This window comes from Ursus arctos, unplaced genomic scaffold, assembly GCF_023065955.2.
Source record: "Ursus arctos isolate Adak ecotype North America unplaced genomic scaffold, UrsArc2.0 scaffold_25, whole genome shotgun sequence".
Classification (NCBI taxonomy): domain Eukaryota; kingdom Metazoa; phylum Chordata; class Mammalia; order Carnivora; family Ursidae; genus Ursus; species Ursus arctos.
The window spans coordinates 38,009,806-38,027,348 of NW_026622930.1; the positions used below are offsets into that span (position 1 = coordinate 38,009,806).

At 35.5% G+C, this 17,543-nt stretch overlaps 1 protein-coding gene and 1 long non-coding RNA gene across 4 annotated transcripts in view; both read right to left on the bottom strand.

The window, feature by feature from the left end:
- The window catches only part of MNAT1 (MNAT1 component of CDK activating kinase), a 197,496-nt gene that overhangs the window by 156,104 nt on the left and 23,849 nt on the right, over positions 1-17,543 (bottom strand). The window lies entirely within an intron of this gene.
- LOC130544786 (uncharacterized) lies at positions 1,559-11,073 on the bottom strand. Its single transcript, XR_008961381.1, has 2 exons — positions 4,654-11,073; positions 1,559-4,570 (listed from the first exon to the last, which is right to left on the bottom strand). It is a non-coding gene; the product is annotated as an uncharacterized LOC130544786 (long non-coding RNA).

Consider the following 17,543-nt stretch of genomic DNA (forward strand, 5'->3'; position numbering starts at 1 on the left):
ATGACTTTGGATTTGGTAATGGATTCTTAGATATGACAACAAAAGCATGAAAAAAAAAAAAAAGATATACTGGACTTCATTAAAATTTAAAAATTTAGTGCATTAAAGAACATTATCATAAAAGTAGAAAGACAACCTACAGAATGCAAAAAATATCTGCATATCATATATCTAGTAAGTGTCTAGTATCTAGAACATACAAAGAACTATTATAGCTCAACAACAAAAAGACAAACAACCCAATTAAAAAATGGACAAAGATGTGAACAGGAATTTCTCCAAAACAGATATACAAATGCCCAACAAAAACATGAAAAGATTCTGGGCATCATTAGACATTAGGGAAATGCAAATTAAAACTACATTGCAATGTCACTTCACATCCACTAGGACAGCTATTGGAAAGAAAGAGAAAGAAAGAAAGAAAGAAAGAAAGAAAGAAAGAAAGAAAGAAAGAAAGAAAGAAAGAAAGAAAGAAAGAAAGAAAGAAAAGAGAAAGGAAAGGAACAATAACAAGTGTTGCTGAGGATATGGAGAAACTGGAACCCTCATACGTTGCTGGTAGGAATGAAAAATGGTTCAGATGCTGTGGAAAACATTTTGATGGTTCCTCAAAAAGTTAAATACAGAATTACCATGTGCCCTAGCAATTCCACTCCTAGGTATATACTCAGAAGGACTGAAAATAGGTACTCAAACAAATGCATATACAAACATGTTTGTGGCAGCACTACTGACAATAACCAGGACAGAACCCAGATGTCCACCAACATACGAACAGAGAAACAAATGTATATGCATACAATGGAATCATTCAACCATAAAAAAGAATGAAGAATTGATACATGCTACAATTTGGATGAACTTTGAAAACATTACGCTGCATGAAAAGAGGCAGACACAAAAGGTTGCCTATTATATGATCCCATTTATATAAAATGGGTAAGTCCACAGAGACCAAAAATAGATTAGTGGTTACCAGGTACTGGGGAAGAGGGGGAAATGAGGAGTAACTGCTTAATGGGTATAGAGTTCTCTTTTATAGTAATGAAAATGTTTCAGAAGTAGATAGAGGTGGTGGTTGTACAACATTTTGAATGCACAAAATGCCGCTGAACTGCTCACTTTAGAATGGTTAATGTTACATAATACGAATTTCACATCAATTAAAAAACTTGGAAACTGAAGTTATATATTCTTAGTATAAGGTCAAGTTTATGTATTCACTTATCATTTTCAACAATGAATGAAAACCCTGGATTCTTATTCTAATATTAGCTTGCTGCAGGAATGGGGGGCATCTTTTGTTTGCCTCTCCAGTTATCAAGCAAACCTTCTCCTATTTTAAACTAGTAAGACTATGAATTTCCCAGTCACACAATTTGGATGAGTTTGATCTCACTCCTAAATCAAGAGGTGATCACTGACTGGCTTAATCCAATCAGTGAATGCCATCCTCTTTAACAGTATGGTTGGTTGAAGATAAGCAAGCAACCCAATAAGACCCTATGAAATATGAGGAGAGAAAAAAGCAGGGAAAAAAGCTTCCCATCATTCCTTTTATTTTTCTTTTTAATTTTAATTCCAGTATTATACAATGTTAATTACAATGTTAATATACAATGTTATATTAGTTTCAGGTGTACAATATAGTGATTCAACAATTCTATATATTACCCACTGCTCAGAAGAAAAGTATACTCTTAATCCCCTTCACCTATTTCACCATACCACTACCCACTTCCCCTCTGGTAACCATCTGTTTGTTCAATATAATTAAGAGTCTGTTTTTTGGTTTCTCTTTCTCTCTTTCCTTCCTTTGTTCATTTGTTTTGGTTCTTAAATTCCACGTATGAGTGAAATCACAAAGAATTTGTCTTTCTCTGACTGACTTTGCTTAGCATTATACTCTCCAGCTCCACCTATGTTGTTGCAAATGCCAAGATTTCATTCTTCTCTACATCTGAGTAACATTCATGTGTGTGTGTGTGTGTGTGTGTGTGTGTGTAGTGTGTACGTGTGTGTGTGTGTGTGTGTGTGTGTGCGCCTGAGCAACATCATCTTTATCCATAACTTCATCTATCAGTGGGCACTTGGGCTGCTTCTACAATTTGGCTATTGTAAATAATGCTCCAATAAACACAGGGTGCATGTATCCTTTCAAACTAGTGTTTTATTCTTTGGGTTCCTGTCATTCCCCCTAAGCCTGTAAGAGAAAGCAACTATTTTGTTTATCTAGATACACACATAGAAATAGCCCTGTGAAGAGAAAGGAGATGCCAAGATAAAGAATGAAAACAAAATAATGGTTACATTATTGAGCTACTGGATCAAGCCTTATCTACAGCTGTACTTTTCAGTAATAGGTCAATAAATTCTTTAAGATAGTTTGAGTTGAGTTTCCTATTATTTACAAACAAAAGCATCTAAAATTATATACTACCTAAATGACCTTTCGAAAGCAAACTCTCTATCTTCAATTACCTTACCCATAAAAGCAATAATCCCTAAATTAACTCTCTCCCAGAAATGTTATTCAAATGAGAGACATATGTGAAAGCACTGTGAAAACTACCTACATGTCCTAAGATCAAGCCACTGTTGTTTTTTTAATTCTAGGATGCATTTCCTTAAATGATAAATCGAGCATTTACCATATAAAAGTTAGTTTTCTTACAAAGATAATTATTTGATTCTAGAATCCATTTCTTAAAAAAGATAAAGCTATGATTGACCACATGAAAGTCACTTATTAAAGACATGACGATATAATTAGATCTGCATTGGCAATCAGAAAACCTATGCTGCCATTCCAGCTCTGTCTCTTATCATACAGGGAACTCTGAGGAAGTCAAATACTCATTTATAAAATATTTAAAGTTTCTTCCAAGTCTGATTATTCTAGATACCTTGAGTTGTTACAAAGGTTGTTAATTTTTCTTTTTCCAAATAGGAATAAATATATTTTCTTTCAATATAACTAATGATGATCAGTTTAACTTTTCCATACCACCTATAATTACAAACTTTATATATAGCACAGACTTTTCCTTAACACTTTAATTCCATCCAGTATAACATATGGTATTGTATTACAGGAATGTGATATAGAAGGTTCTTGAGAGATGGAGTTAGCAATACAAAGAATAAAAAGACATGGTCCCCCAGAATCTCTTCAAAAGTTTATATAATAATTTTTGCCCAGTAAAAATATATTATTTTCAGCATTTTAAAGAATTGTTATAATGTTTTAAAAACATATATTTCAACATATATACATAGCAACACACACATGTATGCACACAGATATATATGGGTATATAGAGAAGAGGTTCCTTCAGAAGAAAAAGATATTTTGCTAAGAACTTTTTTTTTAAGAACTTTTTTCTTAATTTTAAATTTCTCATACTAAAAATAAAAGCTAGCTATGCTGATAATACATTCTTTTGAATTTGTACCAACATAACAGTATATAAGTTATTATAACAAAGTATAAGAATATGATACTACTTTGAACGCATACAACTTTTCTTCCAGAAAGCTTAAAAGTCTATACAAAGACCATGATTCAAAAATAAAGGCTAAGCTACATTTTCCCATGTCTACAGGTGGTAAAACAAAATGACCTGCCAAAGGTCATAATTTGGGGCACCTGGATGGCTCAGTTGATTAAGCATTGACTCTTGATTTCGGCTCAGGTCATGATCTCAGGGTCTTGGGATCCAGCCCTGTGTTAGGCTCCTCCGTCAGCGTAGTCTGCTTGAGGATTCTCTCCCTTTCCCTCTGCCCCTCACCCCTCTCATTCACCTGCACACGCAGCTCTCTCACGCTCTCTCTCAAATAAATAAATAAATCTTTTTTTTAAAAGGTCAGAATTTAAGTGTAGGCCAGAAGTATGTCTCACCTAATTCCTAAGCATATCTTTCTATCAATGAAATGTTCCAGATCTAGCCAAGCCCCACCACCCTTGAACCAGGATATCTCACAGTGCTATCTGCGGTGCTAGAATATCCAAACCATCAGATAACTACTTAAAATGAAAAGTCTGAGATCCATCTGACGATGAATTAAAAGGTTTATGTTACTCTACGGCAAGTCTAAGGTCAAACTGAATTCACTACCAGACTCTTATCTACAAACACCTACTGGGCACTTATTACATGCAGCAGTTCTACCTAAGTATAAAGTCACAGTATAAAGAAGTATAAGATTTGATCACTATCTTCAGGTATATACTATATAACTATGTAGTTAGGCAAGAGGACACACCCATAAAACACTAGGACAAGTTTGTGTCTAAGTGTAAAAATAGTATAATTCACTCCTTGAACAATTGATTAATTATTGTGCAACTGAGAAGAAAGGAGAGCATGGTTAAGTACGCAGATTCTGGGAGACATTTTGCCTCCTTTTCTTTAGTCACTTGCTAGGCCTGCAACCCTAGACAAATTATTAACCCTCACTGTGCCTCAATTTCCTTGTGAAAAAGAAAAATAATACCTTCCAGAGATTGGGATTGATGGAGAGGGAGATGTATGATCTGGACTCACAGAGTTGGTAAGATTTATATCTGTTAAGGCAGATAAAAATGTTAGAAATATACCAGGCATAGTACACTCTCAATAAATATTGGCTATTAAAACTAGTACTTACTGCAAGGAATGACCAATAAGGACCAAAAGACAGTATCAAGGATTACCAATGGGAAAGGACTCAGGAAACAGGCTGAAAACAGATGGGACTTGAAAAATCTGATGGCTCTGAAGTACAAAAGAAGGATGGCATTCCAGGCAGAAATCACAGCAAGAACAAAAGTATCAATACTCACAATTTATACACATATCAATAAATAGAACACTTTAAGGGCGGGGGAAAAAAGAGTTCATGTAAGCATGCAAGGCAGTCTCTTACCCTTTCCCACCAAAGTACTCTCAAATGGCAGAGAAAAATGTATCTCCTGGAAGACTGGGGACACAGTCTCGAATGGTCTCCCACAAAGTCAACATCTCTTCAAATTATATATTTTATCTTAAAAATTTATAAATGTGCAGTTTGTCTCCATAATATAATCCTATTTAATTTCACTGAAAAAACACCTTAAATAATTACTAGTAATTCAATTACTCAAAAATTTTTTCATATTCTTTAGGTAAAATTGACATCCCAGAAAGATGTCTATAGATTCATGTACCACTAACATATCAGCACACTTCAAGAGTCAAATATACTTTAGCTAAAGAAAGAGGATACAAAAAAAAAAAAAAAATTCCATGTATACCTGGGAATCTGCATAGGAAAGAAGTAGTATTACAAATCAATGTAAAAAGGAATGACGACTCAATAAATGGTTGAGGCACCACTAACTTGCTAGGTGAAAGGGATGGAGGACTAGATCCCTATCTCTTACACTATACATAAAAAGAAATTCTGTATGAATAAATTACCTAAACATGAAAGTGAAAACTTTAAATTTAAGAAATTGTAAGAAAATATAATTATGATATCAGAGCAGAATTTCCTAAAAGTGACTAAAAAACTTTAACATATAAAGGAGACCAATAAATTTTATTTTAACAAAATTAAAAACTTCTATATGGGGAGAGGGACACAATACTACTAAAAGACGCACCACAGCTGAGGAAGTTACTTTTCCATCATACATAAAAGATAATATTCAGATTATATGAAGAGGTTCTATAAGTTAATAACACAAACAATGCAACAGAAAAATGGGTGGATTATATGAACAGGCAAATTATACCATGAAAATCCGCTTGCTTCTTAGGTAAGTTCCCTAGCTAGGAACAGCTCTTAAGGATTCTACTTTATTTCCATGGGAAACATCCTAGAAAAAAGGACAAACTGCAGCCCCAGTGCTGCCACTGATTTCCTGGCCAAAACTGATCCTCATCATCCGGCTCTAATTTCCCCTCACCCTCCACTAGCACCTCTGCTGATCTAGGCAGGCTGCTGCCAAGATGACCCAGACCCTTACTCTTAAGGGATCTGAGCCCCTGTTTACCATTCTCTGTTTAGGTTATGCCTGCTGTACTTACACATTTACTATAATAATGGAACTGGGAGCACCAAGAGACACCCCAGTGGATCCCTTGAATGCCAGACATAATCTACCCTGCCCTCATTTTGGTGACGATCAGAATCAATTACTCTTGCTAGAATGATGACTCCTTTTCTTCCCTGGTGTCCTTTTAACCCAAGGATCCAAAATAACCAGGCAACAGATAAGAATAAAGACTAATGGAGGGGCGTCTGTGTGGCTCAGTTGGGTAAATGTCTGACTTCAGCTCAGGTCATGATCTCAGGGTAGTGAGATCAAGCCCCACATCAGGCTCCGCGCTCAGCAGGGAGTCTACTTGAGATTTTTCTCTCTCTCCCTCCTCCTCTAGCCGTCCCTCTCCCCCTCTACATGCTGGCTCACGCATGCGCTCTCTCAAATAAATAAATAAATCTTTAAAAAGAAAAAAAAGATATGCAGCCAAAACTAAATCACTGAAAGTGTCTGGGCAGAATGAGCATGAAGCAGAAACAGGGCTAAAAAATGAATACACATCTTATAAAGAATCAAAACAAACCCAGTATCATCTGTTTAGGTTCAGCAAAGACCCTGAAGCCTGTGTGCAATCCTTGGGCTATTGCCAAAAAATTAACCCAGCCCATTAAACTCAGGAGACTAAGCACAACCATCTAACCATTTGTATGGACATTATACTTATTAAGTCTACGTTCTCAGCCTAATCTTTCCACTAGAATATGCTTCTATAGATAATACGCATTCTTAATGCAACTTTTTATTTTCAGTTGGACACTTTGATGGCATAATAACAGACCATACAATCAACTAGCTATAAACTTTCCCAATATTTACTATGGAATGAGAATGGGGAAAAAAAAAAGAGGACTTTACCAGATGAACCACACAAACAATAAAAAAGTCCTTCATAAAAGGTAAAGAATAACAGTGGTAAATAAGTTTTTAAAAAGTATGCAGAAGGGGCGCCTGGGTGGTTCAGTCCGTTAAGTGTCTGACTTCGTCTCAGATCATGATCCTTGGGTCCTGGGATCCAGCCCTGTGTCTGGCTCCTGGCTCAGTGGGGAGCCCGCTTCTCCCTTTCCCTCTGCCACTCCCCCTACTTGTGCTCTCTCTCTCTCTCAAATAAATAAAATCTTTAAAAAATAAATAAATAATAAAAGTATACAGAAAATACATGACATTAAATCAAATACTTTCATTTGGACCATCTGGACTCCACCAAAAAATTATATAAACAAAAAATATCTCCAGGGGCGCCTGGGTGGCACAGCGGTTAAGCGTCTGCCTTCGGCTCAGGGCGTGATCCCGGCATTATGGGATCAAGCCCCACATCAGGCTCCTCTGCTATGAGCCTGCTTCTTCCTCTCCCACTCCCCCTGCTTGTGTTCCCTCTCTCGCTGGCTGTCTCTATCTCTGTCAAATAAATAAATAAAATCTTTAAAAAAAAAAAAATCTCCAACCACCAAAAACATAATTTTATATGCATTAGTGTCAAAATGGGATTATATAGAGAATGAACACATATCTTACCTAGAGAGCCAATTCCTAAAGCTAAATAAGCACACTCCCACTTCCTCAATTACCCAAATTAATCTTTTAAACACTATGCAATCCCTTAAACTGTCTCAAATGCAGTATACCCTTTTTCCTGTCATGATCACACTCACTCTATTTTCATGTCCTCCACAGAATGGTGAACATGATCCACAGTAGTCCCAATATGTATTCATATTGTCCACACACTTCAACCAGTGCCATACTAGTTGTGAATCTCACCATCTTTACCCTTAGTTATGGACTGCCCTAACAGTATCCACTCTTTTTCCCTAATACAGTTTTCTATATCTGGCTTATGATCTTCCTGTTAACCACTATTCCTATCATTTTTGGCAACTTGAACATCCTCATAAATGAGCCAGCCATTATTCCAGGCACCTATTTCCTTGACTTCCTTAACCCCAATAATCTCTTGTCCCATCCCACTTAAGTCACCCACCCTCATACCTTCAACCCTCAATCTTGTCATTATCAACAGACACATCTCTGAACTCTTTATTTCTAGCATCCCACTCTCCCAGCACTTCTTCCTCTCCGTTCACATGACTTGTATTAAGTACCATCACTCTATCCTTTGACCCCAAGAAGACCTACCATCCACTGACCCTACTACTCTTCCCCATTCATCGCCCCCTTCAAGGTCCGAACCTACACAAGCTTACATTCCAGGACCTAGTATTATAACCAATCTTTTACAAATACACTAAACTCACGTGTCACTCTCTCCACTCTCTGTGATTGAACCCAACTATCCACTAGTCCATGCCTGTATCTGAGCTTTTGAATTTTGCTGGAGAAAACATCTCATAACCTTATGGACTGAATTCACTTTAAAATTATCACCACAGATCTCAAATGAGCATTCAACATCGCCAGACATTCCTCCTATACTTTCCAAGTATATTCATTTTCCCAATCTCTGAGAAAACGATTTCATACTTTCTCTTCTCTCCTCAGACTTCCAATATTACCTATTCCCACCTCAATCATAGCTGGTGACCTAGCCTCATACTATATTAATATGGGATGCAATCAGACAAAACTCACCTCATTTCTTTACACCAATTCCATCAATCTGCTTCTTTAACCATATTAACTGTACTCCTTTATGTTAAAATGAAAAAAGCATCCCTGCTCTTATCTAGAACCAACCTCTCCCCTCCCTTGAGCTCTGCATCTCACTTTTTAATCTCTACTCAAATACTTTAGTTCTGCAACTTTCTCCTCTTTCTCCTTCATTATGACTTTCTTCCTCTCCTGAATCAACCCAACCCTTATTTGCCTCCTTCCCCAAAATTTATTCTCTATAGAATAGCCAGAATAATCTCTTTAAATTGGAAATTGGCTCATTTTATTCCCTGTCCATGATCCAATGGCATCTCAATTTAAATAGCACAAAATTCAGTTAGGAGAGCCTTGAAGACCCTACATGACCAGACCCCCACCTAACTCTCCACCTTCATGTCCTCATCAATCTTCTTTTGTCTTCTTTCTGCCCTTCCAACATGCCAAGGTCATGCAAATTTTAGGACAACTGCACTTGTCTTCTCTACCAAAAACTCTCTTCTTCCCAATCTTCCTATGGCTGTCTCTTATTACTGAAGTATCAAACCAAAAGTTATCTGTTCGGAAAGGCTCTTTCCTTTTCCTATCTAAGCCTAAATCCTCTACTTGTGCCATAAAATAGCCACAATTCTTGTTAGAAACTGATCTCTCCATCTTTTAAAAGATCTGATCTATCAGATATGTCCCCTCTTTACAGACACATTCTTTACCTCCCAATCTAAAGTTGGTAACCCTGTTATTTTATCTCATATTTAAATATGGTAGATTATCTCATGGCGACTCAACACCATTTTCATCATTCTATGCTCTTTCCTGGGACTAAAAATCTGGGAACTACATTTTCCAAAATCTCTGGCAGCAAGTCTACTTTTGACTCTATCTCTCAAGAAGTATATGCAAAAGATTTGGAAGGCAAAAGGACAGTGGAAGGACTAATTGCTCCTTCAGCAGCAATAATGGACAGGCATATGGGTGTGAGTAGATTACACATGAAGTTTCACTAACAGCTTTCAGGTGTTGTCCTATGAATTACACATTTCACTGATACAAAACTAGGACAAGCAGCAGCAGCAGTTTTTCTACAACTTCAGCTCTTCTTGACATCCTGAATGCAGCAGTTTCCCCTCTCTTATTGCTCCAGTCCTTTTAGTGGGTTTCTAAGTCTGTAATTCCCTGTATTAAATTCCTAATGGCTTAAAATATCTAAGGTGGTTTTTGTTTTCCTAACTAAACCCCAACTGATACACATCCTGCTCTCTAGAGCGCACTTATCAAAATCAATAACTTTATATTAATTTTTGTGTTTAATATCTTTCCCTCCTACTAGATTATTCAACAAGCACAGAGATCACATTTGTTATGCTAATTATTAATACCTCAAGCCCTGTATTTCAGGACAAATATTGGCTGAATGCATATAATACCTTGGTAAAACACAGCTCCACTCACTGTATCAAACATAAAACAGCTCCAGCTCTCAAAGTTTCTCTATCATCTACCACAATTTCAACTCGCTAAAAACAATAGCCCCTGGATTTTGCCTTCCGCTCTTCCATTTGTTTATTCAGCCACCCAGAGCCTTGGAATTATTCTTCATTTCTACCCAGCACTCTGGCACTCCACATCCTACACTAGAATACAACCAAGAACTCCTAAGTTGGCTTTTTACTTTTAGACCCATTAGATTATCTCATATGTGATTAACACGAAATAAGCTTATCTCTGATGAAACCAATAACACAGAGTTTCTGACTTAAATATCTAGCTAGCTTTGATCTTAAAATTACCTATTGATCATCCTTTTAAAAAACACATATAAAAAGAAGTTATATTAGCTCCCTTAAAAATGTACTCTCTAATTCATCTAAACAAGTGTTCAACGAGGGAAAATGAAAACTTTCAATATATAACAAAACCAAGTATAAAATTGCTCTCCATTATTACAGTTTTACAGAAAATTCCTATTCAGAGAACTAAAATACTTTTGAGGAAAATCTACACACCACAGAAAATGGGCATTTATTTAGTTGTCTGATTCAAATTTATTCAGTAAATATTCATTAATGTGAGAAGCCCTGTTGGAGGCACTGGGTATGCCTCAGGGAGCAAAACAAAGATCCCTGCCCTCAGGAAGCCTATCAGAGAGGCTGGAGAAAGATCATGTAAGACAGAAGAGATGCTGTGAGGACTCTGACTTTTACTGTACGTGAAATGAGAAGTTAATACAGTGTAGAGCAGAGAAGTGACATAAATTACTTATTTAAAGTGGAGCCTGCTTAAGATTCTCTCTCTCTCTGCACGTCGCCCCCACCTTCCCACCTCCACTCCCTGCTTGCGTGTGCTCACGCATGCTCACTTTCTCACTCTCTCAAAAAAAAAAAAAAAAAAAAAAAAAGAACACTCTGTCCAGTATGTGGAAAACAGCCTATTAGGGTCATAGACAAAAGCAGATAAAGTCACAGACTATTACTGTAATCTAAGAAAAAGATGAAGGTACTCCAAACAAGGCAACAGCAATGAAGATGGACTGAAAAGTGCTCAAACTCTCACATTATACATTAACAAAGAGGAACTAGAAACTACCAAAAGCATGAGAAGATTATCAGGGAAATACATTTTATAACTGCAGTGAAAAACCATTTCACATCTGAAAATTTTTAAAAATTCTGAAGTCTGACAATACCAAAAGTTGGTAAAGATATAAAACCAGATTTTCAAACTACTGATAAGAGGGTAGACTGTACAACTTCTTTGGAGAACTGTTTGGCACTTTCTAGTAAAATTAAACATGCACATGCCTTATGACCTAACAATTCTAATCTAGGTATATCCTAGAGAAATCCTAACCACATGCACACAGGAGACATGTACAAAAATGTTATGAAAGTATTTCCTATAGCAAAAATAAATTTGGAAACAACCCATATGTCCATTAACAGACGGGACAAATAAAATGCAATATAGCATAGTCACATGGTATAATACTATAGAGCAGTGAAAAAGAACAAATTACAAAATACATATCAACATGGATGAATCTCAAAACTATGACTCAAAAACAATGCTAAATAAACAAACTTGAAAAAGAACACACACATAAACTGTAACCCTTGTACACTGCTAGTAGGGATGTAAAATGGTACAGTCACTATGGAAAACAGTATGGAGGTTCCTCAAAACATTAAAAATTAACATACAATCCAGCAATCCCGCTTCTGGGTATAGACATACAAAAGAACTGAAATCAGAATTTCAAAGAGATATCCACACTACCATGTTAACTGTAGTATGATTCACAATAACCAAAATATGGAAACAACCTAAATGTCCACCAGTGTTTGAATGGATAAACAAAATGTGGTATATACACACAATGGAACTCAGCCTTAAAAACAGGTAAGCCTTGAGGACATCATGCTAAGTGAAATAAGCTACTCGCAAAAGGACAAATACTGTATGATTCCACTTATATAAAGTATCGAAAGTAGTCAAAATCAGAGAAACAGAAAATAGAAAGGTGTCTGTAAGAGCTGGGGGGTGGGAGAAGTGAGAATGAGTGTCAGTAAGAGTTCCAGTTTTGCAAGATGAAAAAATTCTGGAAATCTACGGTACACCAATGTGAACATACTTAACACTACTAAACTAGACACTTAACAATGGCAAAGATGGCAAATTTAATGTTATTTTTTGCCACAAAAAAAAAATCTTTAAAAAAAAAGAACACGTATATATAATACACTTACATAAAATTCAAAACTAAATAATACACTGCTTAGAGATCCAGCAATATGCAGCAAATCTATAAAGAAAAGAAAAAAAGTAAGAATGATTAACACAAAATTCAGGGTAGCAATCATCTCTATGGGAGAAGGAGGAAATATGACAAAGAAAGGACATGGTTAACAGAGGGGAGACGGTAGGGGGGATGGGTAAAATAGGTGATGGTGATTAAAGAGTACACTGATCATGATGAGCACTGAGTAATGTACAGAATTGCTGAATCACAACACTGTACACTGGAAACTAACGTAACACTGTATGTTAATTATAACAGGAATTAAAATTAAAAACTTGGCACTCCTGGCTGGCTCAGTCCATAGAGCATGCAACTCTTGATCTCAGTCTTTAGTTCAAGCCCCACATGAGGCATAAGGCTTACTTTAAAAATAATAAGAAAATAATAAAAATTAAATAATTAAAAATTAAATTTTTTGAATTTTTAAAATTAAGAATTAAAAATATTTTTAAAATAAAATAAAAAAAGAACAAAGTCTTCAAAGTTATCACTAATATCCTACTTTTTTTTTTTATAATATCCTATTTCTTAATCTAGGTGGTAAGTACACAGGTGTTTGTTATTTATTAAGCTAAACATGTTATATACATACTTTAATATGTGAAAAAAAATTTTAATGTAAACTCAACATTATATAGCCTTGGGGACTAGGGTAACTTTTTGAAAATGTATGGCTTTGCCAGTGACCCCCATTCTGATATAGACAAAAGGGGTTTGTGGGAAGTAAATTATAGCATGTTGATTTAGAAGCAGATTTGTCACCAATTAGACCTAGATGAATCCAGGCTGAGCCATTTACTAGTTTTGTTACCTTAGGCAAGTTACCTAAAGTCTCTAAGCCTCAATTCCCACATCCATAAAAGAGGATATTAACAGTACCTACCAATTAGATTTATTATAAAGATTAAATGAGATAATGAATAAAGAGCATTCAGTACTATGCCTAGGACACAGTAAGCATTTCTGTAGGAGTGATAGTACGTTTTAAAAACTTCTTAGGTTATTCTAATCCTTCTCTTGCCCTACCTTCATTTGAAAGACTGTTGTTATCCTGAAAGCAAAAGCCTATTAAGAGATACAACTCTAAAACCCATCAGAATTTTTCCTTGTGTTTTTATGGATCAATCACTTACAAAGATCAAAAAAACTATTTTTGAAGGTCAACCAGAACTTTTAAAAGTCAACCAAGAAAAAAAATTATTAAACAAGCAACTCTTCAAAATTACAAATACCATTAAGAACAACCATTCTATTTTTAAGTGGATATATTTTAGAGCTCTCAATAAACAGGTAATAATACTATATACTCAACCTCAAGCAGGATAAAGTTAGTCATAATTCAAAAACTTAACTGTTCTTGCCTCCAAGATCATTAGAAATCCCAGAAGTGTCTGACACATCAATTAACCCTTGGATTTTGTGTGTGTGTGTGTGTGTCCCCTAGCCATCCTCATTGTTTTATATATCTTATGCCCCTAAGATTAGGCCCCAAAACTGGCCTCAATTCTCTCAAAAGTAAGTGTATCCAAGAAAGATTCCAAACGGATGAACTGTAGTAAAAAGAAATACTGGGCCAGACTAAGGCTGTAAGCTGGCCAGACAGAGCAAGGCGTATTAGACTCCAGTTTTGTGGGGGAGTAATTTGTATGTACCAGAAACTCACAAAACCCTAAGTCACAAATCCACAAAGCACAAGGGTTTCTTGTACATATTACCATTGAAATGCTCCTCCACTCACCTTCCAGAGTGTAGTTTAGGTTTATATTGCATTCCCAATCCAAAAGTGCATTGTTAACACCTCAAGAAGCATATGGAAACCATTTCCCTGATCTGTTCCTATATTAAAAATGTTTACTATAAGAGAAACAGATCTCTGAACCCGAACCTTAACAACTTATTAAAACAGAAACTCTCAAACTTGATTTACCTACAAACATTAGTTTTTATTATTGAACTGTAATTCCCTACACTCTCTCCATATTATCTGAAAACATTTCCTATTTCTTAAAAAATGTTTATTCTTTTTTGTTTCAAATGTCAACTGTAATATATTTTAAGTTCTAACAGGAATCTACCCAATACATTTGTTTTTAATAATTAAATATTAAACTATGTTAATAAACGTCCCAAAAATGAAACCCAAATAGTCATATAATGAATGGTATTAACTGTTCAGTAAATTCACTGTTTGTTCCATATCTGAAAGTTTCTCAAAAAGATTTTGAAAAACAAGATGGGTGTCCAGAAAGGGTGGGGGGAGTAGTTTGTATTATTTAACACATGGAATTCCTTTACATTAACTGAATCATCATCTTATAACATCACTAAAAATAAATACTGGAGTCTTAACAGAGACTCATTTAAAAAATTGCTTTACAAATTATATTTCTACTTTTGTATGTCAAGATTTAATATATATATATATAATACATATGTTTCATGAAATATATATATTTCTAAGATTGCAGGTTTAAATTGTATAGATGCAGAAAAGTATTTACACTTAAAAGAAAGTTACATCCAACCTCTGCTAAAACCATGGTCATATGATGAAATTCAAAAATTTTTAACACAGCACAGTATGTCTTAGGTGGGCTAGAGGCAAGAATTTTATGTTCAGTTTAACAGTAAATAGAAGCCATCAGCAATAAACTACTCTGGCTATGCCTCCAATTTCCAAAGTCGCCTTAATTTTAAGAAGCTCTATTATTTTACTTTCTTAAACTTTTTTTGTCTGGTGTTTGGCTTTCTCGTCACTAGTTCTCCAGCAATATCTGCCCGTTCAGATATATTCTAAACTCTGGGGGCACCTGGGTGGCTAACTCGGTTAAGCATCTGCCTTCAGCTCAGGTCATGATCCTGGGGTCCTGGGACAGAGCCAGGGATGGGGCTCCCTACTCAGCAGGAAGTCTGCTTCTTCCTCTCCCTCTGCCTACAGCTCGCCCTACTTTGTGTGCGTGTACACTCTCTCTCTCTGTAAGTAAGTAAGTAAATAAATAAATAAATAAATAAAAATTCACCACAAGCTAAATTACCAGCTTTCAATCCCTCATTACCTATACTGCTCTCCTTGATCTCACCCAGACCTCCAATACTTTGATACTTCCTTTTTCTCCTAATTTCAGCTAACTCCTTCTTATAGTACCTTTCATAACCAACCTAGATTCCAAACCCACTATTTCAGCTATTACCATTTGTTAATTTATTTGCCTGTTTATTTACTGATATATTCCCTGCCTTTTTCCAGAAAAAAATGCACTGAATCTTCAAAATTCCATTCTTCACCTAATCATCAATATCCCAAATGTGAGAATCATCCTAGACTACTCCTTTCTTTAAGATTTCATTTACTTATTTGACAGAGAGACAGCGAGAGAGCACAAGCAGGGGGAGTGGCAAAGGGAGAGGGAGAAGCAGGCTCCCCCCTAAGCAGAGAGCCTGATATGGGGTTCGATCCTAGGACCCCAGGATAATGACCTGAGCCAAAGACAGATGCTTAACCCGACTGAGCCACCCAGAAGCCCCTAGACTACTCCTCCTTACCCTCATAGCCAACAGATCACCAAATCCTTTCAATCTACTTCCTAAATCTGTCTCAAATCTTCCCTACTTTCAATTCAACTCTAATGCCTTAGTTAAGGTACTCTTCACATTCATTAACTCAATATAAAATAAGAGGCTAAAGTATAGGTTCTAAAACCAAATAACCAATTAGCTTGTAACTGCTTATGGTAAGCTTTATCTATTTATGAGACTTTGACAGCTAGTAAGCTGTACAATATCAAAAGACAATTAGCTTCACTATTTAATAAATAGAAAAGAGAGGTTTCCTTAGCAATTGGTCACTATTATTGCAGACAGAAAATCATATATAAGGAAAAAGGAAGAATGTATTGACACAAACTGACCTTCCAGAAAAAGGGGGCTATGATGGTACTGTACAATTTAAGCGTATAAATGTATAAATCTGATGTTTATTTTCTATTTTTGAACTTTACATTACTGTAATAAATACCATGTACACATAAACTTTTCATTTTACGTATATACAGTAGTTGAACAGGTAGATCACATCACTACCATAACACTTTCATAACACTATAAAGACAGAATAATTAAGTCAGATTTAACTGCATTAAAAAGTGAACATTAAAAGACAGTACTGTGTATACCCAACAAAACCAATCATTTTCCATGCTGGGCAATGAGTCAAGAATCTCAAACTGTCACCAGCACCTGCATTAAACATAAACCCAGACAGTAAACAACTGTCATTGAAAGATAAATCCATTTGACTATATCTCTGAAGCTTAAGCAAAACTAGTTTACATGAACCAAAACAGCTTATTAAATGACCATATCTAAAGCAGTTCTTTGTTTTGACAATAAGCAATTTAATTTTTTTCCATCACTGTGGATCTAAAAGGTATGTTAAAATGTTATATTCTGCCAGGTGGATTAATACGGATGTATTAAACTATGCTTATACTAACATTGCTTCCTGGTCATTGTAATTCTAAATTACAGATAATGATAGGTTTACAGATATGATTCTGCTCAATTACTACTCACCATGAATTCTGAGTTTTCACTGCTTGATAACTGACACTAAATAGGACAGCAGATGATATAACACATTCATAAACTGGAATTTTTACCAAATGAAAGTTGAAGTCAGTCAGCATTAAGGTCTCTAACTTCACTAAAACACAGTGGAGGCAAGCATACAAAGTACTTTATGGTCACAGAAGATTAGACAAATCATTCCACCACTTTGTACCTTAGTTTATTAATCTATAAGATAGGAACATGGACTAGATACTAAGATCTCTTCCAACATAAACAGTCTATGATTCTAAGAAATTAAAATATATGCACATTCTAGAAAAGTATAAGCCATTCCTCTTTATTTATTCATTTAAAATGACACAGGCTATAGCTGTTGCATTCACTAAAATATAAAGTAGTAACCAGCAATGCAACAATAGCCATTTCATTCATAAATTAACAAAGATGAGAGATAAAGAAAACAGTAAGAACCTCATTTGAACCTCAGTAAGAAATTTCTTTTCT